This window comes from Haemorhous mexicanus, chromosome 5 (assembly GCF_027477595.1).
Source record: "Haemorhous mexicanus isolate bHaeMex1 chromosome 5, bHaeMex1.pri, whole genome shotgun sequence".
NCBI lineage: Eukaryota > Metazoa > Chordata > Aves > Passeriformes > Fringillidae > Haemorhous > Haemorhous mexicanus.
Window position 1 is genome coordinate 39,238,650 of NC_082345.1, and position 25,633 is coordinate 39,264,282.

At 38.2% G+C, this 25,633-nt stretch overlaps 1 protein-coding gene across 1 annotated transcript in view; it reads left to right on the forward strand.

The window, feature by feature from the left end:
* Nucleotides 1-25,633, forward strand: part of KCNC2 (potassium voltage-gated channel subfamily C member 2) — a 100,364-nt gene that overhangs the window by 63,694 nt on the left and 11,037 nt on the right. The window lies entirely within an intron of this gene.

A 25,633-nucleotide genomic window follows, 5' to 3' on the forward strand; every position in this document is an offset into this window, starting at 1 on the left:
TTTTAACTTGCAGAGGTGGAAAATACTGAGAAGGTTCAGGGAGGGCTTTGCCACAATTATCTTCTGAGCTTTGAACAGTGAAATATAGAGACTTCTCAGCCCTCTAACTGAGTGGTGGCAGATGAAACAAGGGGAGGAATGCTGTTTTACATTATATGATGGCATGTTTGATCGAATTCTTCCTTTTTATTGGCTTCCTGCTGATTTTGGTAGTGAGTCAGAAATGCCACTTTCAACCCCATGAACCATGAGAAAGGTTGTAATAAGTAAGCCAATGAAGCATGCTGCAAATATCATAGCTTTTCATGTGAAATGTGAGCTCATCATTCTGATCTTTGTTCATTTAGCATGCTCAAAGAGCCTCTTTGATGTATGACATCTCAAGGACAAGCACAATTTGATCATTTTTTGATCTGCAAAAGGAAGGCACCTGGTTTTATGTCTAATTAATTACTGTTAAATATTTGTGATGAGGTGGACACAGTCCATACAAGGGAGGTAAAGATAAGCCTTCTTGGAGAGAGAAAAAAATTCATGGAATTATAAATGTATGGGAAATTTACAGTTAAAATGAAAATGCCACTGAAGAAATTTTCATTATCTGAAAGCAAATTTAAAAGTCAAACCAAACAATGTTGTACCACCATTTACTTCCCTAAACTGAAGTTGCTTCTAGGTCTCTACAGCATATTGATAATTAATCCCTGTTTGGTATGTGAATGGCAAAAAATGAAAGCTGTAGCAGTTCAACTCACATGTAAACCTCTCTGTTAGGACTCAAGCAGTTTTTTAACATTATGTGATGTCTAGGGATGAAGGACAACGAGAGTAAGGCAACTAAATACTTGAAGAATTCTGAGAACTCCCAAGGTATTAGTTTATGAGTCAGACATCCTTTCCCCTTGGGAGGCTTACTGGTGGAATCAAGTGAGAGAGCAGAGTGCTTGCCTTCTTTTTCACTATTACTTCTGAAGCAATAGGGAAAGGAGTTAATCAGGTACTGAACTTTTGCTTTGATTTTCCTCTTTAACCAAGGAGCATTAGATTTTTGTTTTTCCTTGCTTTTTCTTACATGCATAATTCCATGGGAAGATGCAGTCTTTATATGTGTAGGCTAAGGATGTAAAAATGAAAAGGAAAGTATCACAGATACTTTTTAATTATATGAAAACCATATTTATTTCTTAGAGGATGAAGTTAAGTAATGCCTTCAAAGGCTGCCAAAACTTTATTATTTTTACTTGAATTTCATTAATTTAAATGCTTCTAATTCTTAATTGCTAATAATTTCTAAGCTTTGAAGATTTAAAGAGTGCATTTTTGCTTCTTTTGAACTTGCATTATTATTATTATTTTTTTTTTTTTTCATATGTTCCAGAACAAAAAAAGAGAACATAGAGGCTAAAGGTGCATCTGCCAGGCAACAAGGCCAAGTTTTCTCTTCATATGCTGAAAACCTAGGAGTATAAATAGATGCATTTAGCAGTGATTCTAAAGATCAGCAATCTGAAAACTTAAGTTTTCAATCCAGAGAGACAATATTTCAGTTAATGCTTGCACTCACTGCTTATAAATCTGCTCATGTTAGTTTATACCTGTTGCTGTTTCTTACACAGGAAAAGTTCACCAAGCAGCAAAATAATCATCCACCTGTTGTGGTATATTAAAGTGGTCACTGTTTTCTATTAAACTGTTTATTTTTGCTGTTGTTATATGCATATAAAGTCCTCAAACAAGAAATGCAGAATATGTTACAGTAAAATATATCTAACTTAGGAAAATGTGGTAATGGTAACACATCTGGGAAACAGGACATTGGTTGTGAATATTACTGACTCATTTATCAGATATTTTGAAGGGGCCCTCTCTGTATCCTGGCTATGTATATGTATTTTGTGAAACAAGTTCATAAAAACATTCAATAGTGCATTTTTATAGAGCTAGATATTGAGGTATATATTTTTTTTTCTAAATTAGTTTTTCTATGATACCATAATAGCTTATTTTTAGGTACAATAATTGTAATAGCAGCTGTGTAGCATGTCACATCTTCAAAACATTGATACAATGGAGAAAACATGAAGAATCTTTTTGAAAAAGAAAGTGTTTTTTTTTTTGTTTTGTTTTTTCTCATAAAAGAATTTGTGTGTTCTATAATTACTTTTATCTTTGAATTCAGTGGCATTCTACCTTGGGAACATGAGGGAGAATTAGGCTTTGTTAGTAGTTCTGTAGTCAGAGTGGGAAGTAGCCAGATTAGACTGAATTTGGGTGAACCAGAAAATAGGATGGCAGTTTTAGTGAGTTAGAGACATTCTTCTGAAAATGGATATCAGTGACTAGTGAGGGCACTACACCTGGCTGCAGAGCATGGGATGGGAGGGAAACTCACTCCAGCCTCCTGTTAGTAAACTCATTTCACCTTATTAACTGTCAGTTTCTTAGTACTTAAAACAAAGATGCAAAAGAGCTCTGCTGTGATGGTTTGCTAATGTCTGTGGAAAAGGTTTGTCGTGTTGCAGTCACTCTTGCTCTCAGCAGCTCTCAGTGCCTCTGAAGAGCCCACTGTCAGCCCTGAAGTCTTCTGAAAGGTTTCATGTGAGTGTGTGTGATAAGGCACCCTTGAATTTCCAATGAGGTGATCTGTGAAAATCCAGTCTTGTTGGTAGGTCTCTGGGGAGACCTTCAGAACTCATGTTCTTCTAGTCATGATGTCTAGCTTGAGCAATAGCCAGGAAATCTCTGGTTTAATGGGTTTGCCCCTGTTAAATAGAATTTTGCTAGTGTAACAGGAAATGTCACTGGTCCCTGAGGTTATAAGCACTCTTTAAATCATATTGTTTCAAAGATACTTTTCTCCTAATCTTTCCTGTTTGGTTTCTCTACAGCAAAATATTTCTCAATTCATATTTAAAATAGGAATATTTGTTCATTACAGTGCATTGTTGCCCTAAGAGAGAGGTTCATTTGTAGACTTATTAATAACTGATTGCTTCTCTACCCTAGGTTGTATAACTGCTTTTAAATAGAAAAAATTGGCCAGTCATTCAACCATATAGACTGTATCTCAAGATCAAATTAAGATGTCACACTTTGTTTCCTGATGAAATTGCAATGTCATTCTCTTGCTAAAAATTTCTTCTTCTGATCTGACTTAAACAGTGCATTGGGAAAAAGTATTTGAAAACCTGCTCTTATATTACTGTTTAATGCCTAACATAGCAGAAATTTCTTGGGACATAATTTTATAGCTTCGGTACAACTATAGTCTGAGATGCAACAAGCAGAAATTATTCTGTTGTGTTTCAGGATCTGAGGCAAACATTTTGATTTGAAATTAAAAAAAAATTAATGGACTTTTAAAGATATGTGAAGAATGTGATGCTGTCTGGTCATAATGAAATTATTTCAGAGGTAAAATAATCTCACTGATTTTTTTTTAATGAAATTTTACAAGTCTGTAAACATTTTGAATCTTCTCTCCTATATAAAATCTCATATTCAGGATTTCAGATTCTTCTCATGTTATGTAAACTTTATATCTGTGCTCTCTCTCTCCTCAGAATGAGGGTAACTGAAGCCTAACAGTTCTAAGTACAATTGCTGCCACTATCAGTCTTTTGTCTTAAGAAATCTGCTCTCTGAATATGAAGTATCCTCAGGTTGTTTCAATGGTATTTGTATCCCAAGTGCATTAGAAGTGAAGATGCATTTTCTCAAATCAGTTGTTCAGACTGATCTACTTCCATAGTCCACAGTCAAATGTCCACTCTCGTGCCCTGGGGTCTGTTCTAAAGGAGACCTCTTCCTGGGCCAGGTGAATGGTGACTCAGAATTGCCCCACTCTCTCTGACTATAAAAAGAGGCCAGAAGGTAGGAATTCTGTGCAGACTCATTGTAAATGTCAGAGAATATCTATTTTCTGGAGCCCCAGTGAGCTTAAGGAGAACATAGACCTTAAAATTCCCCAAATGGGGCAGCTCTTAATAAGGAGAATCTCTATGTTTCCTAGAAAATTATGAAGACACAATAAGGAGTCATCTGGTCATTTTGTGCACCTCCAAGCTCAGAGGACAGATAAGGAGATTCTTTTATATCATAGTTTTGATAGTTTTGAGGACTATAAATCACATGGTCACATGTGACTATTACCTCTGAATTTGGCCCTATTAACCTAGGAACCTGAAAATGGTACAGGTTTTTAGCTTGGAAGAAATTGGCACAGAGGTGCCAATTGAGAAAAATAGGCAAGTGCTAGATTTTCAATGCAAGCCTATTTTCCACTAAATTTGATGAGATTTATTATTTCTACAATAGCAGGAACTTACAAGATGTTGGAAAACATCCTTTAAAAGCACCTCTTTGAGATAACTTCCAGCCCGGTTAAGGATTTTGTAACATTTGCCATTCAAAGATGGTTTGTGCATGGACATTTTGGATACAGTAATTGTAATAGCAGCTATGTAGCACTTCATATTTTCAAAGAATTTCAAAGCACTTTTTCATAGTATTATATGTGGTTTCAACTGCCCTATTTCAGCACTTAAGAAACATACATCAAAGAGTTTTAAATCCCAGCAATCCTACAAGCTCTGGTTCCCCCTTTCTACATAATTAAGTTAATCTTTCAAGGCAAGTTGACACATGTAGTCAATTGGTTACAGGGATTTTTAAGATCATATTTTGTATTCTTCTAACAGGCTAGTAACTATGGTGAAATCTAACTTGGGAAATTTTCAGCTTGCACTGACAGTTCTTCATTATTAAATTCAAAGGGCATACATGATTGATTTCTGATTAAATCTGTGTCTTCTGGAATGCTGCGTGTAGTTTATCTAGACGGTTTCTTTTACAGTCCAATATTAAGAGGGAATAATTCACTGTGTTATGTGCAATTATTTGAAATAATAGTGTTTTGAACAGTAATATTTCCAGAATTCCAGACATTGGCAATGTAAGCTGCAGTAAAATGTTCATTATAGTTCATATTGTTATAATTTTCCTCCTATTTAGCTGTGTTCATGCATTATTAGTTGCTGTGAAATGTATAGGAAGCTAGAGAAACAAACAGCTACCTAGTGTGGAGTGTGAAACCTGCATTTAGTGACTGCTGGCATTTTGACTGATGTGCTATTACACTGAAAACGTGGTATATAAACAGTTTTCTGATGAAGGAAGAATCTTTAATTGGGAGTTTGACCAAGGTCAACTAGATATTAAGGAGAAGGTCATGGGCAGAAAATTATTTTACCAGTTAATGGCCTGATAATCTGCAGAATGAAATCAGGTACTTTACATGACTGATGACCAAAAGGAAGAATGTAGTAGGGGCTACAAAGATAAAAGATTTAATATCATCACAGTGAGCTGATGGGGGGTCAGATGCTGCTCCTGACACACCACTTTGAATCTGGACTTCTGAAATTGCTGGGTTTCTGTTGCCCTTTTTTTCACTGTTGCATAGCTATTTCTTCTCAGTGGTTTCTGGAGCACATGTAGCTATCTGGTTTTATCTCTACTTGTTCCTGCATCCCCATGGGAGCAGCATCTGAGGGAGGTGAGCCAGAGAAGGTGAGAGGGACTGGGATGTCCCACTAGGGACTTGGACCTTATGCTCAGGGCTGTTTGCTGCCCTTTGGCTAGCTGAACCCCCATGAACCAGCCTTTCCACTGGGGCACAGCTATGATGAAGGACTGAAAGTTCAGGACTGTTACATTCAGTGGAATTAGTCCAGGCTTGCAGTAACTCAAGTGGCCTGTTGTTGACAATGGCACGGCTGTTGTTGCTATGAGAAACCAACTACATACTGGCAAGAGAGAAGGATTGCAGATGGAATGTTTATGGCATATTTATTTACCTTTTCATTAGGAAAGCAGACAAATTGATTGCCTATTGCATGATCAGGTTAAAGGCAAGATGACTTTTAACGTTCCTGGTGAAAATATGATCTGTCTTTAGATGTACTCTAAAACCATCAGGAATTGAGCATCTAGCATGCTGAGGAGCTTACAGAGCAGCCTGTAGCAATGGCATATTTTCAGTTATCTACATTTGCCAGGGAGAGATCCTGTCTTCTAAGAAGCAGCTCTTTCTCTGTCCTTTGTTACAAGAGCAATTCCCAAAACTGTTGCACCAACAGAAGGAAACACTTCTTTCATTCAGTGTTTTCCAGTTATGGTAATTGTGATCAGCTCCTTCCTCGGGAATTTTCAGTGTTAATTCACCACCTGCAGCCATGCCTGTGCAATACTAAAAGTGTCTGATCTCATCTACACACAGTTAGTAGTCTGAGTCTAAATTACACATCTAAACCCAGTCTATCTGTGGGAGGTGGTTGATGTTTATGGAAAACTTGGTTTTGATTGTGGCACAAGATACTGCCTGAACATGAGTGAAGGGCTTATTATGTTAAATAGGTACTAGTGATCAGAACATATGTTCTGTCCATGCCCCATTTTTCCTTAACCAGGCTGTCTACTTGAGGAATTCGGATACTTCTCCCAGGGGTAAAACTGTAAATAATCATCTGACTGAAGGTCAGCTCTAAGAAAAGGAATTACAGTTGTTTGTGGTGCACTTCTACACTGCTGGGCTAAAACCAGCTCATTTAAAGTTCCCCTCCAGCTCCCACTTGTTAGCATGTTCCCTCAGGTAGACTGGCTCCTATTTTAATATTTCATTCCAAAACCTAGTGCTGCTTTTGGAGAACCTGGTGGGTTCTTCCTTCTTCTCTACTTCTTCCTTGAGTCCACCAGGTTGAGAAAATAAACTTTTGAATGCTGGAATTTAGTTTGTATTTCTGCCATTGTAAGAATATCTGTTACAGTTGTCAAAATGTGAAATGCGTTCTTACCTTTTCTTGGTTCTTACATTTTCTTAATTTCTTAGAATTTTCTCCTTAATAAGAACATAGGCTGAAAATCTAAAATATTTTAGAACTGCACAGAATATTCAAGCACACACAAGAACACTTACACAGAACAGGAAGACCTTCAGAAAATTTAAACCTTTGCCTTGCTGTGTTTTTTATCTGTGATTTAGACCAACTGCCCAAATTACATCTATCTGAGAAACAGGAAATTCTGAAGTGCTCCTTCAGTAGTGCATGGTGGCAGCAAGCCTCTGAAGTAAATCACCCTATTTGCATGTACTTACTAAAAAGTAAATAAAAGGATATTGAACTGAAAAAAAGTTTTATTTTTATGTATCAAGTATGTGAGCCTTCCTTTCACTCCTAACTTGGGAATTCCTCCTGTCTCCTCCATGAGCTAGTTAGCCCACATATGATAGCAGCTCTCAACTCTTCCCTGAGGTTCTGAGTAAATTCATGCTGAAGATCAAAATGAGGCTTCTAATCAGCCTTTAATTCAAAACATTTCTGCTGGCATTTCATCAACTTCAGTTGCATCTAAGATAAGAATATCACCAGAGGTTGAATAAGGCTGTGTTTATTTTTTCCTTTGTACTGAGCTACATTATGTGGCATAATTATTAGCACTATTCTTAGAAATTAGGACTCACTTTATGAAAATAATGTTTGGAAATAGCATCAACTGTTTGTCTCCTACAAGTCATTCCAGTTAGTAATCTTTAAAAGGGCAGTGTCATAGTCTTAAAAGTAAAAGTGCATGTAAAAGTGCCTTGGGGACAAACGGGTAAGTTTGATTTTACTGATGTTTTCTGTTGCACCAAGCTATCCACTCATGCCTGGTTTACAGCAACAACTGAGCACTTTAAATTTGACTGGTTTGGTATGTAAAGATTCCAAAGGCTTGATGCATCCAGATTTAGTTCAATGAACACTTCTACCATGCCATTAGCTTAGTGGAGATATTTAACGGGACCTGGGAGAATTGGAGCTTTCTCACATACCTTGTCACATAGATCAGGATCTTGCTGTGTGTCTGCATATCTTACAGGACTGTACTGAATATATTTGTTGGGTACTTTGAAATTACATGAGTTTTTCCAGATTTATTTGGAGTAAAAGAAAGATCCTAAAGTCCCTGTTCTGAGCAATGATGTCAGGTTTTGTTTTATGGCTTCTCTATAACTTTATTACCCCTCATAGCTGTGGACAGGTACAGCAGCAGTCTGTGCACATTGAGTGAATTTGTGCATACATGGGCACTTGGAGTCAGCATCACATTACCAAAATTGATGTGCTTATTGCTATCTTAGAAAGATTCTTAAGCATGTGCCTCATTGCAAACTCTGAATTCTTGTCCCTGTTTCAGGTGGTCTGACATTGGCAGCCTAGGTGGCTTTTTTTGGCTTACTCTCTCATTTCCCCACTTCTATGAGATTTGGTTGGTTTCTGTTCTCCATTCCAGCAGCATGAAACTTCTTTGTGTTGTACTAAGTTATTTTGTTATTGCACCAGTGCAGCTGCATTTATAATCAGGCCTTGTATGGTGATGATCAGGCACTAAAGGACTACAGGCCTGAATCAGCTTATATATTTGGAAGAGTGTCATTGATACTGGGAGCATCAATGCAGGCAGCCTGGATTTGAAGGAAACGAGGGAAAGATGTCCTTGCCTGTGCATGCCGTTGCTGCACTAGAATGTGGATGCATGTATACGACTCTGAGTCTCACCTGATGGCCTCCTGCCTCCCTGGTGTGCCTTGTAAATGCACATTCAGCTGCTAAAAGTTCTTTTGCTCTGGCATGTGACTTGCCTGAGTGCCTTCTGTGTTTTTTCAGGGGCCCAAGTTTTCAAATGGGCTGTTTCTGATGTCCATGTGCATCTGTTCATAAAGGGAAGTTGACCCTATATTGCATGAGCCAATTTTATGTTTTGTCATTTTTACAGTGAAGAAACCACAAAAATGTTTTAATATTTGACTCCATCTACACAGAATTTGACTCATTTTAACCTACCTCATGTGCTTTCCTTGGAAAGTTCAAGAACCTCACAGTCAAATCAGTTGTAGCAATGCCACACCGTGGCCTGTTAGCCTCTTGCAATGTGCATATTACAGTAACAGAGAACAACAGAAAACAAATATTATCATGTCTTCAGACAGTGCTATTATCAGATTAAGTAAAATAAAATAAAATATACTTTAACTCGACCAGTACAGGTAGTGACTTTAAGTTTTTCTGTTCTGGTTGTCCAATGTGGCCATGGATTTGTGTCAGTGGATAAGGCAATATAGCAGTGGTTGGTTCATCTAGAGTGGGCTCAGGTCTATCTACAAGTGCACAAAAGCCTTCTCAGGCTTCATCCTCAGTTTCTAACATCTGAGTATTTGGGTTGTTAGCCAGTGGTAGATGGAAAGGGATTTAAAATAGACATTTGAATATTTTTTTCTGGTCATATCTTGCAGAATGTTTCATGCCTTTGAAAGAAACTGTTAATGTGAAGTTTTGAAACACATTTTCAGACTTTGCATCTGAAGCATTACATGGCATGATAGCATTTTGTAGCCAAAATATTGGATGAAATCCCTACATGTGACATGGGAAATGAAACTTCCTATATTTTAAAATGTAGATCTATGCTCAGTGATCAAAACTCCACCTTAGCTGTCCTGACATGTATTTTAGTTGGGGTCATCACTCTGTTTTTCCAAAAGTACTCTCATAACCTGTTCCGTATTGGTAGTCTGCTAAGACAGACAATATTTCTTGCTTCCCAAGCTCTTGCTATCCATAATTTTATAGTTTTTGGAATATTTTCTGAGGCTATATTGTGTATCTGTTCCTCAGGATGCCTATTGATACTGAGATTCAGCTGAAATTTTATGGCTGAAATCTAAAAGAAAAAACCCAAACCAAAACCCACCCACACCCCCCCACAAATGAATAACTATCTGCACTTTGCACCACAATTATCTGTACCTGAAGGATTAGCTGCTTCCTACTCATTCACCTTATGAATAAACTACAGTGAACTTATGAACAAGAAAGGCCCCACAATAAGGAGGCTTGTGTAATGGCCAAGTTCAACAAACCCTCTTAATCTTGGTAGTGATGTAACCTCAGGTAACATAGAGAATTTTCTGAATCCCAGAAAGTTTTTGCAGATTGGGCCAGAAGAGAAAGCTGTATATGTTAATGTGGGTAACAGTGAGAGCTGTTTCCACTGCAGGAGGTGCTCAGCATTTCACAGGGCTGAGCTTAAATAGCTACATATATTTGGTTCCATTTGAGTTCCAGATAGCTTTTTTTTTTTTTTCCCCTCAAAAGAAATAGTATTGGTGCCAGCTGTGCAAAATGGAAAATGAAAACCCCAAACCCATACAAAAGGCTCACCCTTGCTTTGTCTGATCTCTTCTGGAGCGAAGCTCTGGTGTTGAGGTGAGCTGAGTGCCTGGCCAGGCCATTTGTCTGAAGGCCAGGTTTTGTTCTGGACTGGCAGTATAGTATTTTTGTGAGCTCCCCCCTGCTATCACTGCAGCTGCACCTGGCAAGAGGAAACAACCCACAATCTAAAAAGCTCATCCGAGCAGTAATGTCTGCTTCTCTCTTGACAGGTTAATTAATTGCTTGCTATTATATTTTGTGTGTGGTTTTGGATGGTTTTGATACTTCTCTTTCACATGTGCTTCCCAGTAGGATTTGAAAAGGCTGGTGCATTGTCTGCCTGTCTGTCACTTCAGATGGTGCTTGATGCAGAAAGAAGAGATGGAGAGGAAAAGAATGAGAGAATATGTTGGGGTGTTACAGTTAGAAAATCTTACTCACTGGGAACTGGGATAAAATAATGGTTATGGCTGACTGGAAAACAAAAACTTTTTAAAAATAAATGTTGTGGTTTGAAGTTGTTTAGCCCTTTGGAAGGCAGGGAAGGGTGGACCTCTCATCTGGGTGGACTTCTCACTTTGGAAGGCTGCAGTTTGGGCACACATTGACTCCTGAGAGACTTTAACATGGTCTTCCATCACCCCCATGAGCATCTGGACTCCTGGATACTGGATTTCTTTTGGTGGGACACCTCTTTTGTAGGGGGTGAGACAGGGGAGAGAGGAAATTATATTCTTTCCTGAGGAGACTGGAATCCCCCATGAAAATGTCATGAGCAGTTCTTGTCTTAATAATAGCAGCTTGTCACCTCTTGTATTACATTATTCTAGAAATTGAAGTAGCAGTGTGCAGAGGATGTGCTAGAACTAAGGGAGTTGACCAGACATTATAATTTTTCAAACTGGAATATTTCCAGGTATTGTATAACATTTCTTTATGTCCTCCCACCCAGAAATATATTGAGACTTATGGGAGGAAAAGGTTTTGACAGTTTTTAGTGTTCTTGGAAGATCCACTGCCACAGAAATTTTTGAAATATTTAAGTGCTTTATTCATGCATTAAGTCTGTATCAATGTTCACATTCAGCTTAAAGAAAGATATTACTAGAAGAGTGTTATTCATGTCTGTAGGTTTGAGGGCCTCTATTGTATTGCCTGAGACAGAAGCTTTGTATCCACACAAGAGCTTGGCAGTGAAAGGTCCTGCGTGCCATGCAGAGTGCTGTCCCTCCAAATGTTCACAGTGAGCTGGAAATGTACTGGAATTGCTCATGGCTTTCACCAGGCACTGCTTTTGTGTCCTCCCTGTGTGGTACTGATGCAGAAACTGAGAGTTCAACTTTACTTGAATGAAGGTGAAGGACCAAGAGAAAAAAAAATCAACTGAAGCACAGTGACTTATCCAAACACCCTCACTTATAACTGCATGTCATTCACAGTTTAGGGAGTTTTCATTTCCAGATTAAATGAATGCAGTGACAGAGAAGTGAGAGGCCTGAAGGTCTCGAATGCAACCAGACTGCAGAGATGTGGGAGACAGGTTATTTTTATCTGAACTTTTGATGGTTTTCATCTCTGTTCTATATGAGGAAGCTAGAAATAGTCCTTTTTTTGGTACTGGTACAATCTATAATAGTGTTGTGGCCTGAGAGCTGCCTGCTCTTTCTCTGGTGGGATGGAATTGAGCTCAGAATCAGGAAGAACTATGGACACATGGGATTCAAAATCCAAGCCCACTCAGTACAAGTGGTATCATGAATCTTTCTGGAGTTTGAGCTGGGGAGGGTGAAAAATATTCAGTATAGCTGACTCTTTATGTACTAATTTAGAAAGTAACTTCATTGTTTTCCTCTAGAGAAGACTGGGTTCACAGATGGGAGTCACTACGGCTGCTGTGAGGTCAGATGAATGTATTTATTGCAGTGCTAAAAGTTCCCTTAGTCACAAGATTCTTCCATTTGTTGGGTGGAGATGCTACTCTCAGTCTTGGTACCTTGCTCACCTAGCACCTGGCACCCTGTGTCTCCCCAGGGGCCAAATTCATAATTGAACTTAGAGACATGCCCCAGAGCAGCCTGATGTAAAACTGTGGGTCAAACACAGTGATGTGTAAGTAACCTGTACTGCAGATATAATTATAGACATAGAATACTTGGTAAATCTTGCATACAAAATCTTGAATGATTTTGTTCTGAGCTATTCATCTGTTGAGAGCAGGGGAAATATCTGACCGGGCTAACATTTATATTGTAGCATCTCCTACAATTCTCCTAAAGGAAGAATCAGCCTTTTATTCCTAAAAATGAATACTGTCTGCTATGTGCTGCAAATTAGAAAGAATCCTTTCATGCATTTAAGTTTTCTTCTGTTTCCCACAGTCTTCCTGGTTTGTTACATACAGTCAATTAATGTATCTCTGCTCTTGCTTGACAAAGTAATCCTGAACACTGCAAGTGATAAGCTTTAAACTGTTTTAATGATCATCATCTGTCCAAGTAGTTTCAGTCCAAAAACAGCTCTCCCCTCTCCAGAAAAACCCCAGAGCTGATGTTTTAATGCAGTTTTGTTATAGTTCTGAAGGGACACCTAAAGGAACAAAGAGTCTTAATGGTCAAGAAGTGGATTTAGGAGGCTGTTAAGTACACTGGCACCCTGCTAATTTTTTTGGTTTGCCTCATAAACACCACCAGTGACCACCTTCTGCTGGTATGTTACATGCATATTTCATCAGTGACATCACTTTTAATTCCATGTACAAGTAACCTGCTCTTTTTTTAACGAGAAGTATGCAGGCAGATGTAACTAGTCTTGAAAGGAAAGTGCCAGCAGTAAATATGCCATGCAGAACTTAAACTGGAAACAGAAACTGCAAAATGTGCCTCAGTGCAGCATTGCGTGCCACTCCTTCTGCAGATTGCATTCACAAAAGGTCTCTAGTGAGCATTATCTGCCTGGTAGTGGCAGCAGTGGCAATTCATTCTCCCATGGTCCCCTTTGTGCATAATCGTTGGCAAGATCTCCAGACATGTCAAAGATCTCCTTTACTGCCTGATTTCATAACTCTGGTTTCACCACAGAAATGCTCTCCAGAGAACTCCCTTAATGCAAAGTGTCCACTGAATGCTGCAAATGTTGCCTTTCATTGCTGTGACAATCATTGGAAAGACACCAGCCCAAATGATAAATAAAATAAATAAATAAAATACCAGCCCATTGTAAAGATAACCAGTGCAGAGTTCTTTGCCTTTAGCTTGCCCAAACCCTAGTTGCACAGAAAAACATCTCCCCCAGGCAGCTCAATGGCATGTTCATTCTGACCCATACATGATAATTGGAGTGCTTCTTAATGCTGGCTGCTTTACTGTAGGTGAATTTTGGACATCCAGAACATCCAATTTCTATGTTATATTAAGTTTATATTACTTACCACACTCCTTTGTGTGGAGAATGTAATTAAAAGATCCCGGAATCGGTCTGCTGTGTGTATTTCAGTATTGATTTTTTCCTAAGTAAGCTAATAATGTAAGTTAAAAAATAAGTGGCATTTGGAAAAAAGATAAAGATTTATTTTCTGAATAGCTGTTATACCTCTGAAAGAGATGAGTTGTCACAAGCAGTAGACAGACAGTAGCTTTCCCTGGCATTTTGGGAAGGCTTCTTCTGAAGCCAATTGGATTGGGATGAATGCTCTTGTCCATATCAGAACCTGGTTGTGAAGAAATATATATGCCATGGTGGCTTGACAGGTCTGACACAGGAATTCATTCCTGGGTTTTCCTGAGGTCACAAAGCAAGTCCTGTATGGTTCCCCTCTGTTCCTAGCAAGCTTCTGCTCATCAACAGCAAGCTCTTGAATGATGGAATCTTCAGCAGGATGATGCAAAACGTGCTGGAATTTGTCCTTGTGCTGATTAGTCCAGCCCTGAGTGTAAGTATTAGTGTCAGTCCCTCGGGCAAACTGGTGATGAAGCTCTAAGAGAATGTTTAAGCTAAATAAGAGGAATACATTTGAAATGGTGCTATTCAGAGTCAGTGCTAATGCTTCTAATGGCAATAGCTTAGAACATAATCTGTGTATTAAAAAGATATGTAAATTGGATTTGGAAATATTAATGGGGGCAAGGGGCTGGGGGAACCTCTTGGGTCTCTGAGTCCAATCCTCTCTTATCACAGGCCCAGTGTCATATAATCCCTCTCATAAACTTGTGTAATCTCTTTCATATGCTTCTCCCAGGTTCTAGAGGAGAGCCTTGAACTATCGTTCATCTCAGTTCAAGTGTCTGCTTTGAACAGAGACTGAAATCTGAATGTCACAGTTGTCTGAGTATCCTAATAACTGTTTCACTGGTGGCTTTTCTCTTTCTTACATTTGCTTTCTCTGCTCAATTGAGCTGTCACTTCTGCATTCCTGGAGACAAGTTTAAATGGAATTTTAATGCATAAAAAGTGGAAGCAGGCTACATATAGTTATTTACCTATCTTTCAAAAATCCTTCAAAAGATTCTGAGTAACTGGTTGACCAATGCAATTTTTTTGCACCGTGGAGCCAAAAGATCTGAAAAAAACATGTGAACTAGTGTTGTCTGGGGTGATATGCTTGGTTCCTCAGGGTTCAGATAAGCCTAGCTGACTACAGTTGCAATGAATAATTCACAGTCTCTAAATTTAGCTTTGATCTATGTGATTGTGTTGTGAACTTGAAACATACTCACATACATCAAGCTCAGGAGTTTCAGCAGTCTTACCCTTCCCTCTCTCATAAAAACACCTTTCTGACCTGAAATTTTTCTCCAAGTACTTCTGGTACTCTTTCACCTGTACCATAGTGTTAAGATGCATTGATTTAGGTATCTCAAATATTTATTTTTAAAAAAATATTGAGACTTTTCAGAGGGTCATGTGAGATCATGGAGGAGTTGCAAGGACGCTGTCCTGTCTGGCCTAGGAAAAGGGTAAAGATAAGATACTGTTTCTATTTTATACATTGTCCAGTGATTTACCTGTAGAAAGATGTAAATATTTCTCTGAAGAGGAGCAATTCTAATTTTATTAGAAGGTAGATTTTTAAAATTAGGGTCAGCATGTATGCTCCCTTCCATTTTCCTGGAATCTAGTTTATGCAGGGGAGGAAGCCTTGATCTCAAAGTCAAACCAGGTTTGAAAGAAAAAATATCTTTCATTAGACCAGTAATTCAGTTGGAAAAATCAGATGAGTTTCCAGGCACATGTGCCCTTCAGATACAAATATAAAAGTCACAGAAACTGCACAGGGAGTGTAGGCTGGCATAAAAATCCTGATGAGGTTGTGAAATGAGGAGAAAAGATAGATGACAGTGGGTGTCTGGACCAGGGGACCATGGAGTGGTATCAGCACAGGAGCAGAAGGAAGATCCCTTACTTTTGGAGATGGAAAACAGGAAGGTGTTTGTGATTTATGTAAAGGACAAGGGCATGAAGGTCCAGAAATGTGGAGTGAGGTAGAAAGATTAGGAGATTGAGACTAACAAGCTGAGCAAACTAACTGAGCAAGTGGCCTGGGACAAACAGCCAGGTAGCATGTGAGGTGAAGGCTGAGTCTGGGGCCTGGAAGAGCAGAGGCACATCAGCTCTGGAAAGAGAGCTGCATATGGAAATAAAGAATAATTATGATTAGAGATATAGGACTTGGATATACAAATAAGGTATATGCAAATAAGGTTGCTTAGAAGAGGAGAGGAAGGAAATCTGGGATCCAGCAGTGAACCTGAGGAACAGAGCTGGGGCTGAGAAAGGAAGGGAAGGACAGGAAGAGAAAGTACCAGGGCAGGGACACATTGGAGTTGGAAATGCAGAAAGAGTCAAACTCTTGACATCTGAGGGGGGAGGAAAAAAAAATCTGTACTTCCTAGAGGATTTTCAAGGTAGAACCAGGGAGCTGGAGACTGCTGAGTCTTGGGACTGTGTGCTCTGCCATGAGTCAGTTAAACTACTCCTGCTGATGGCTGCCCTGCTAGTGCAAGTGGCAGAGAGGTTTTCTCTACAGGATTGCAACTGTGGCAGTTCCTGCAAGAAGCCCCAGACTGAAGTTTCTGTGTTCATGATTTGCTTTTGTTAAGCCTAGATTACTCCACAAAGCCTGCTCCATTGGAAGCTCATCATTAGGACTGTCCTACCAAGCAACTAAGGGTTAGGCAATGCCATAGTCTGGGCATCCTATTCCTTATGGTTTTGCTTTCCCATAATTAAGTTGCAATCATGAAGCAAAGGTACTAGTTAGTATAAAATCTTTTTTTTACTATGGCGCAGGTATGAAAAACTAACCCAGTGCTACTTGAATAGTGTATGGAAGGAAAATGAGACCTGTTAATCAGCAGTTTGAGGATTTTGCATACACTTTTGAGTAGCTAGGAAATGGCTCTGTCCCTTCAATTTTTAACAAGTAGTTTAGTAGTTTTCATTCCAGCACTGGCAGTAGAAGTCTTATTATGTTGTACAGGAAAGACACAGGCCTGGAAAACTAGTAAGTAATTCCAGAATGTCTTGATTAGCTTCAGGATAACAAAAAGAGGTTACATGAGTTAGTGAAAAGGCTTCTCTGATGCAATCTGGGATGGGCTCTATGACGAATTTTAATGGACATCAAGCTTAAAAATCTCTTCTGAATTCACCCAAGTGTAATTTTAAATTAGGCCATCAGACTTGTTTTCAGGGAGAGGAAACATAGACATAAATGAGCTTGAGTGCTTAAGTGAGATGGAAATGATACAGATGAAAATGTTTCTGTAATTTTAATGGATGTGAGATTTATGTACTAGGCAAACTACATTTTAATAGAATTTTCATTAATTTATATTAAGAATGCCTCTCTTTTCTCCATTTGTCTGCATGGGTGTAAAAGTCTTTTAATAATAAATAGTGTTATACTGAAGATTTTTTTTCCAGTTTTGACCCATTGAGGCAAATGAGAACTTCTCATGATAAATCAAGTGCAGAAAGATACTGCCTGTGCAGTATTTCAAGTTGCCATGTCCCAGAGCCTAATCTCTCCTGTAATGATGTGAACAGCAGGTAGTCTAGAGAAGGGCAACAAAGCAAACAGAGAGGCTAATTTGACACATTATGTAAATTTAGGATTGGCTGAAATGCACACTTCAAAATCTACATTCTTCTTCCCTTCAGACAATTTTAGCTCATTTTAGAATATGTTCTTTCAGCAATAAGAAACCTCTGAATGTCTTATACCAGGCCAGAATACAAGCTGTGAATTCCTCTTTTTCTCACCTTTGCTTTGACTCTGGGAAGAACATCCATTGCATTTTTGCAGCTGCTATAAATATTTTGCCTGTTTGATTTACAGCAATGTTTAATGAATGAGTGGCAGTGGTTTGCTTATCAAGCTGCATAGCCGTGCAGACCTTTTCAGTAAGACAAGGGCAAAGTGAGCCTTGCTGCACCTTTTTAAAAAATGATTGCTAGAACATGAATGCCAAGTCTAGTTAAAATAATGCACACAGCTAGCTGTTAAACCAAAAACATTGCTGCAACAGTCACAGCTCAGAAAAATCACAAGTGAAGCCAGCTTCATAAATTCAAGTGAAAGGAAGCAGAAGCTTCTGGAGGCAGTGTAATTGCTGTTCAAGGACTTCTACTGAGTCTCCAAGAGGCAGTAGCATGCAGTGGGATGTATGTTGGGTGTTGGTGTGACATGTTTTACTTGGCTGCTCCATGGGACAACAAAGTCAGATGATTTTGATTTGCCTAGTGGGAAGCAACAGCGGTCATTTAGGAAATTAGTAATCTTCTTGGATGGTAGGCAGTGAGGGATGGAGTACGAGGGAATGTCCTGGGCAGCAGATCAGTCCTGTCCCCGGGAATCCCACTGCATGAGGTGTGGTCCTGCCACTGAAATTCATGCTCAAGTCTTCTTTCCAGTTACTTGGCAGAGGTATAAGTTTTCCATACTGAGCAGGAGAGCATATGTCTAAATCAGGGTAGCTTTGTAAATCAGTTTTTGAATTCTGTAGAAAGATATATATCAATTAAATGCAATAAAAATCCGGAATGATTTGTAACTCTGGTTTTCTTTATGATCTGCTTTAAAATGTAGGTGTGACTAAGATTTGTGGAGTCAGACTTGCATCTGGATCAAACTGGTGTTAGACTGCTGATTTACCTGACAGCTTAGTTAGAGTGACTTTTGTGCCTGGATTTCTAAATATGAAAGGATGCATTAATAAGCTTTTTATTGGTGCTCCAGCTGGTAATGAAGAGCAACAGTTTTTTAAAACTATAACAAATGAGAAAAGAATGAGCAAGCAAGAGAACATTTGTGTTCTCACTACTACATACAGACAGCTGTAAATACTACTGCACTATAAATCTACACACTGGACATTAGCTATAGGCTGTTCTTAGACAGTATACCAATAAAAATGTATTGACATACAGGGGTTTTTTTCATTCAGTTATGACTATGTGTAGAATTGTACCAGCTGCTGTTTAACTGCTAAATTGAATGCCAAATGTTGTTAGCAGGAGAGGGTACAAAATGAGGTAGAACTGTACTGGGGATTTGAAAAGAGTAGACCTATCTTTTGTAGGATAAAACCAAAAATATTGGCAGGAACTGTTCTAACTGTGGCTTGATGTTGGCTGAGATATTGTAATGGCCAGAGTTTCCCAATTAGAGTGCTGAGGTTGGGCTGTTAAGTCTTTATGAAGACATTAAAATAACCAGTTTAATGCTGACATTCCACATTATTCCCCAGAAGGAGGATGTCTTACAGATTTTTAAAGACATAAAATTGGTCTTAGTGCCTGATACTTCATGTATCATGTTTTTGTTTGTCCTTTGATGGTTTATTTAAAATGCTATGTCTGTATCAATTCCTTAATCTTTGTAGAGAAATAATGTGAGAGATTATGATTTATGAGTGGTGAAGTAAATTGATAGTATGTTTGCCTTGAGTTTATAGTTTAAATGCCAGTAGACTGGTTAGTAGGCTTTGGTGATATTTGTTTTCTTACTAAGTATATCAAGATACAGTGCACTGAAAATGCATCATGCCATAAAAACTTGTGACTTTTCCTTCTTTTTAGTTTTTCATGAAATGATAGTTTTCCAAAGGCAACTTACAGCTTAGAAAGAATAGCAGCTTTGAGAAAAAGAGTTGTGAAGAGACTGCTGGTATGTTTGGTGAGGTATTTGGGTTCATGTAAGATGCACAAAAAAGTTTCAAGTTCTGCCACACAGAGCATTAAACTATATAGAGAGGTAAGTTCATAGCAAGAGCTCGTTCTAAAATCACATTATGATTTTAACAGTCTCCTGATAGCCAGATGGAATTGAACAGAGGGAAAAAAATCTATCATGTTGAAATCAGAAATGAGGAAAATCTGTCAAACCTAAACAAAAAGAACTCTCTTTAAAGCTGGAAGTGGTATCTAATTCTGTGATTTCATTGCCAAGGTTAGTTGCTACTTTGAGTGAAGCATGCCATGTACTTTACAAATGAAGCTTCTTTTTCTGCATAAGTAACATTCACAGTTGAGTCATATTCTCATTGAATGCCCAAATGCCTCAAATGTATTGGATTTTTTATGGGATTTTTTTTTTTTGAGACTTTCGTTTTATATGACTAAGCAGCTATAAAACTAGATTAAAAAATCAGCATTGCAAGTTAGTTAGGACTGATTAGAAACAGTACATGATTTTGGCTCTGTTCCCTGTTTGACTGGGTCTCATTCAGCCCCCCTGCAGAGCTGGGGGGATTTCAGAAACTGACAGTTTGAATTCCTGAAAGAATAAAAAAGCCTTCTGGAAAATATTACAGGAAAAAAATATGGAAGATTTATAGGAAAAAATACTTCTCTTTCCTGAACCTTGAGAGAGAAAAAAAGAAAATCAATATCAGCTTATAATGTTTATGATGGAAGTATATAATTTTGGTATAGCAACTATTATCTGTTTTAGCCTAAGAAATAGCTCTATGAGTCTTAAAATACTTGTGAAGAAAATTTGAAAAATAAAATTTTGTAATGCATATATATGACCAAGTTCTTGCAGTCAGTGAGAATGGGTGCATGTAATGCATAGATCAGCAGCTTACTTTTTATGGTCAGAGGGTTAGTATGAGGAAGAAACTCAATCAGTTATTTTTTTCAAGCAATTTGTTTTATATTCTGAAATATGAAAAGATGAGGCTTAAACTAACAGATATGAACACACATCACTGGGAATAATTTTTAAGTCTCCAAAGTTTGGACTTTTTTTTCTTTATCAAAATGAGTATGGTGCTCCAAAAAAATACTGCTTTCCAGTTAAGTTTTCTGTTGTCCAACAGAAGTTACCCAATTTTGAGGATTCTGGTTAACATGAATGATCTGGGGAAGCAAAGAACCCATGAGCAGAAACTCCTCCGCTGTTGTTTTGGTCAGAAGAAATAGGTTGTTCAGTTAGCTCTTACCCTTTGTAATGAAAGTAAGATTTTGGTTATAATAGTGAGCAAGCCATCCGAGGTAGTTTCTTTAGGAAAAAAACCATCACAGTCTCTTTTCTTGGATGCTTTATAGTTGTATTTTAGTCTGTGAGTGTGGTGGGGAGGAATATTGATTTTTAAAAATCATTTTAATTCTAGCAACACACATGTATTAAATCTCATAATGTGCCTGTGAAGAAATTTATTTAAGGCAACATTTTGATCTCAGTTCTTTAACGGCAATTCTGTACCTGCATTAGAGAATATTAAGTGTTATATTTTCAAGGGCTTGTTAAATATTCAGTCATTTTCTTTTTCCATTTTGAAGTATGTCAAGGGCAAACATAAGTGTCCTGGAATGTAACTAACTCAAACTAAAGTTATCTTAAAAGCTGCTATTAAGTGCTCACAATAGAATATATACATTACACAGTGGGGGGAATTGAAAGAGGAGGTGTTGAGATCCAACTCCAGAACAAGTTGTATCCAGACAAGATACATATATCTATTTTTTTGGGATATATATTTTTTTGGGTTATATTTTTTGGGAAAACAGTGAAATATGGTGAGAGATTTTATTCAAATCTTAAATATGAAGCAAGAAGTAAGGATGACTGTGACTATTAACACTTTGTTGTGCATTAACCTCTTCACTGACTAAGACCTGTCCATTTTGCAGCACTAAATAATTGCATAGAAATAATTGACTCTTTAAGGGCATGGGATGGACAGAAGAAACTTATTGTAAATATGGACCAGGGTCTGTCTGGTTTTATGACTATGTATAATACACCTGAGTGTGAGGGTCAGTTTCTCTCTGCACTGTTGCTTTGTTTGGGCTCTGTCTAAGCTGTTGAGCCTTAGAATGGCTCAGCAAGGCCCTGGCTCCATCCCAGGACAATGACCAGTCCCATGCCTGGGTTTGCTTGGAAAGGAAACCTGTGTTTGTGGGTCAGATGTGAGCCACAGCATCCTCTGACCTTGTGCCTTTTCCTACTGGGAAATCCAGACATGGCCTATGAGGTAAGACTGCTGTCAGGTCATTTGCAGCCACAATTTTTAGTGACCTTAATTTTTCAAGGCACTTAAGGAGCTATGTGCAAGGTGAAACATGACTTTGGACTCATTAAGGTTCTGCTAATCTACAGACTGCTCAATTTGGTGTTCTGGAATTGGTGATCAGTTTTGAAATTGCTTTAAATTCTGAGCTACTCAGTCCCCCATGAAACACTGAATGAATTCCAAGTAAAAATCATAATTTTTTCTTTATAACTTCCAACAAGGTATCTGCAGGCACCTCACACTAGATTTATGTGCTTCATTGAAAATCAAGTTATAGATGATTAATCCACTTCCTGTGAACATTAGTAGAACTTAGCAGCAGAGCTTGGCTGGTGATCCTGTCAACTAGACAAGCTGGGAGATGGAATCTCTGCTGTCTGAACGTGTGATGCTGACACACAAGAACAAAATTGGGTGCACACTGCCTTCAAACTGTGAGCAGAGGGAATCAGCATCCTACTGAGAGTTTTAACTGCTTAATGAGGAATGCTCTACGTGTTGTCTATTGCATACTGAACATTTTTGTAACTTTTAACTGCTCTCTTCTGGCAGAAATGGACTGAACTTTTTATTAATTCAATTTGTGTTAATTTCAGCTTCAAAACGGTGGCCCCAGAGTGTGTCTAAAACCATTCTGTCGTTTAGAAAAATGGTTCCTTCAGGAGGAAAAAAGAAAACCTAAATGAAGAAAGTTAATTTTATCACATCCATTGAAGCAGACAAGAAGCAATTACTTAAAAAAAATCCAAAAACCTTTTTAAGAAGTGAGAAAAATATCATGAATACTTGGATAGTATTTGAAAATTTTTCTTCAACTTTTTTTGAAGACTGTCAAAAAATGGTTTTAGGGCTACAATCTTTAGTTTAAAAAAGGGGTGAATAAGATGTTTTGCTCTCTACCAAGGCTGAACTTGTCTTGCAACTAGTCAAAACCAAAGTTTTCAGAACTTCTCACAGTGAAAGGTTGCTAATAATTCAAACAGAAAATTGTCTCTTGGTGTAACCTTTCTGAAATAATGATCGGGCTAACTCCTTTTAGATTTTCGTGCTTCATAAGAGTAAAAAGGAAACAAACAGAAAGTTATGTGTGCTACCCTGGCTATTGTGGGCTGAGGAACTATTGCAGGACTGAGGAATAGAACTTGGTTGGTCACATCCACCAGAGAATCTGTGAGTTCAAATGTGTACTGGCTTTTTCTGAAATGTGGTGCTTGCCCACGTGACAAAATTGGAGGTATTTTTAGAGGCTAATTACTTTAGAGAAGCTGGAATTAGGATGAAGGAGAAGAAAAGCATAAAATGGGGATAGCATATGACTTCATTTAGTTTCTATCATTGCAGCTGTGTATGAAAAACTTTTCAACACACTGTCTGATATGTAACATAATACTAACAAAGCGTCTTTGTCAATAGAAGGTTAATCCCTAGGCATTTTTTGTTCAATTGACAAAATGTTCCTGCTTGCATTGGTCCTTGCATTTGCTTCTTGCATGTTCTCTGAATCCTCTAACTACTGCAATAACAGTGTAGGTCTCTTGTGTATGAGGCTTCATCTTGCTAGGTGCTATGCAAGCTCTGTCCTGATCCAAGGAGCTGGCAGTTTAAAACCAAATGCAGTGGGAGATAAAAGGAATGTGTGTGTTTGCTCCAAATCAGTGATGGCAGGCATATGCATGGCAAAATATGTACATCTTACTGTTTTACATTTCTATGAATGCTTATTGCAGGCTTACCAAGAAATCTGTCACCAGATTGATAGTGTTTTCTTGCCTTTTTTCTAACCTCTGGACCATGACTGTCTTTAGGATAGATTTTGGGCATGACTGAATGTCTTTTTCCTTTAGGGATAATAAAACACTGAGTATAGGTGCACAGCTAAAAATTTCAATCTGCCTTGCCAAGTGCAATGTCAATGCAGTGTCAATGTTAAGCAAAACAGTAATAAATAGCTTGTCAGGCAGTTCTACCTGTAGTTACTCTCGTGGTATTTGGCTTTTTTTAGAAGGTTTCTGAACCTGAATGGACTCTGAAATACAGTCCAGAAAACAGTGGCAATTATTTACATACTGTTGGGTTCACTGCGCTGTTGAATGCACAGTTAATCCTTGTCATATCTGAGTTGTTGCTAAATTATTTAGTTGTTGGTAATTTTTACTTTGGTTAGGCTGAATGTAGTTTTCTTTTATTTTCAGACAAAAAAAATTTCACAGTTGTCTGAAATCACCAGTGTTGCTGTTGAAGAGGTTGCCCAAAATTTTATCTGTCAGAAGTTCCCTCCCAAATTACAAACTACAGTGCTGACTTAGCTTCAGTGACTCAACTCAAAGATTTGTTTGCTTTTTCCCTCCTTGACTCTGTAGAAGGATTCTGGAGGATGCTCTAGGAGACACCCAAGGGTCGTTCTTAGCCCACCAGTGGCTTAGAGTCTGATACATTCTCTGTCTCTTTTGTGGAGAAGTTTTGCAAAGATCTGCTGAGATTAGTTCACTTAGGTTTTATAAATGTGGTTGTATTTGCTGACTCTCACAAGTTGTCTCACACAAGGCTGAGGCTTTTTTGTGTTTGTTGGTGTCAGGTGCTGTGAGCTATGAGCATGCAGCAATTTTGTAGTGAAGGCAAAGGCAGAAAAGCCTGTTCAGTAGAAATCAGACAGTGTAAGATTGTTTGCTTAGCTTGTGGCTAGAAGTTCAGACTGGATGATAAGTGTTCAGTTCAGTCTCTGAGTCAGTACTTTTTGAAAGGTAACAGATTTAGAGTGTTTGCAATTGTAGGGCATGGTGTAATAACTTTTGCTTCCTTGACTGGGGAAAGGAAGCCATAAATAACCTGCAAATATCTGATATAGGTAGTTATATGGGATTTTTCATAGATCCAGCTCGTGAATCTGAACATAATAAATTCGCCAGACCTGCACTGCGAATTTAAGCTTGTTTCCAGAATAAAAGGAATTCTCCTTACAGGTTGTGGAGACAATATTTTATTGTCTAACAAGTGTTCCATGTTAGAAAAATACCAGCATTCAGTATTATGCGAGCCCCAGTGAGTTCCTGTGGCACATAGCACTAAATATGAATGCTAATACTAAATTCAGTCATTGATATCTGAAGTACACAAAATCAGTTTTGCCACAATGCTGTGTCTTGGATTAAAGTGGCAGAACAGAGGCATTCCTGCTTATGGCTGTTATTTTGTCTATCTTGCAACTAGATTTTTCCAATGACGTTCAAGATTTTAGTGTGGTAACTAGTTACTAGATATTTTTAACCTGTTTAGGCATCTTTTTGCCTCCTTGGGCCCCTAACACTTTAAAAAATCTTCATGTCTCCAGAAAGCTTTTTTCCCCCCAGAATAATATTGGCTATAAAAATATGTATTAAGATGCAAATTCAAAATAAAAACTGTTTTTATTTATGTACCACACCCCTGCTGTTTGAATGCTAGCTAATATGTTTAATGTCATTATAATGTCATATTGCAGCAAAGGAGCAGCTGACCTCAAAACACCTTTTAATTTGGTGTAAATTCCTCAGAGTAAGAAAATCTATCTCCTGCTCTAGCTGTTTGGCTCAGTGTTAATTTTTCAGATCCTGTCCTGGATGTTCTCTGTTATTCAATGCTTAACTGTGATGACTGAGTTGAAGATCAGGCAGTCTGTCCTTTTAAAGTACTAAATAATCTTTTCTGATGGCTGTTTCCAGGTTATTTACCTGTATTTTATCAATTCACATGCCTCTACTAGAATTGAATTTATATTTCCCTTTTTGTTTGGACTGCCCTGAATTTGTAACCTGGTTAGCAAGATTGTGGATCCTAAGAATGTGACAAACTCTGCCACCACAGTGTGTGAGGTTCTGCAAGGCT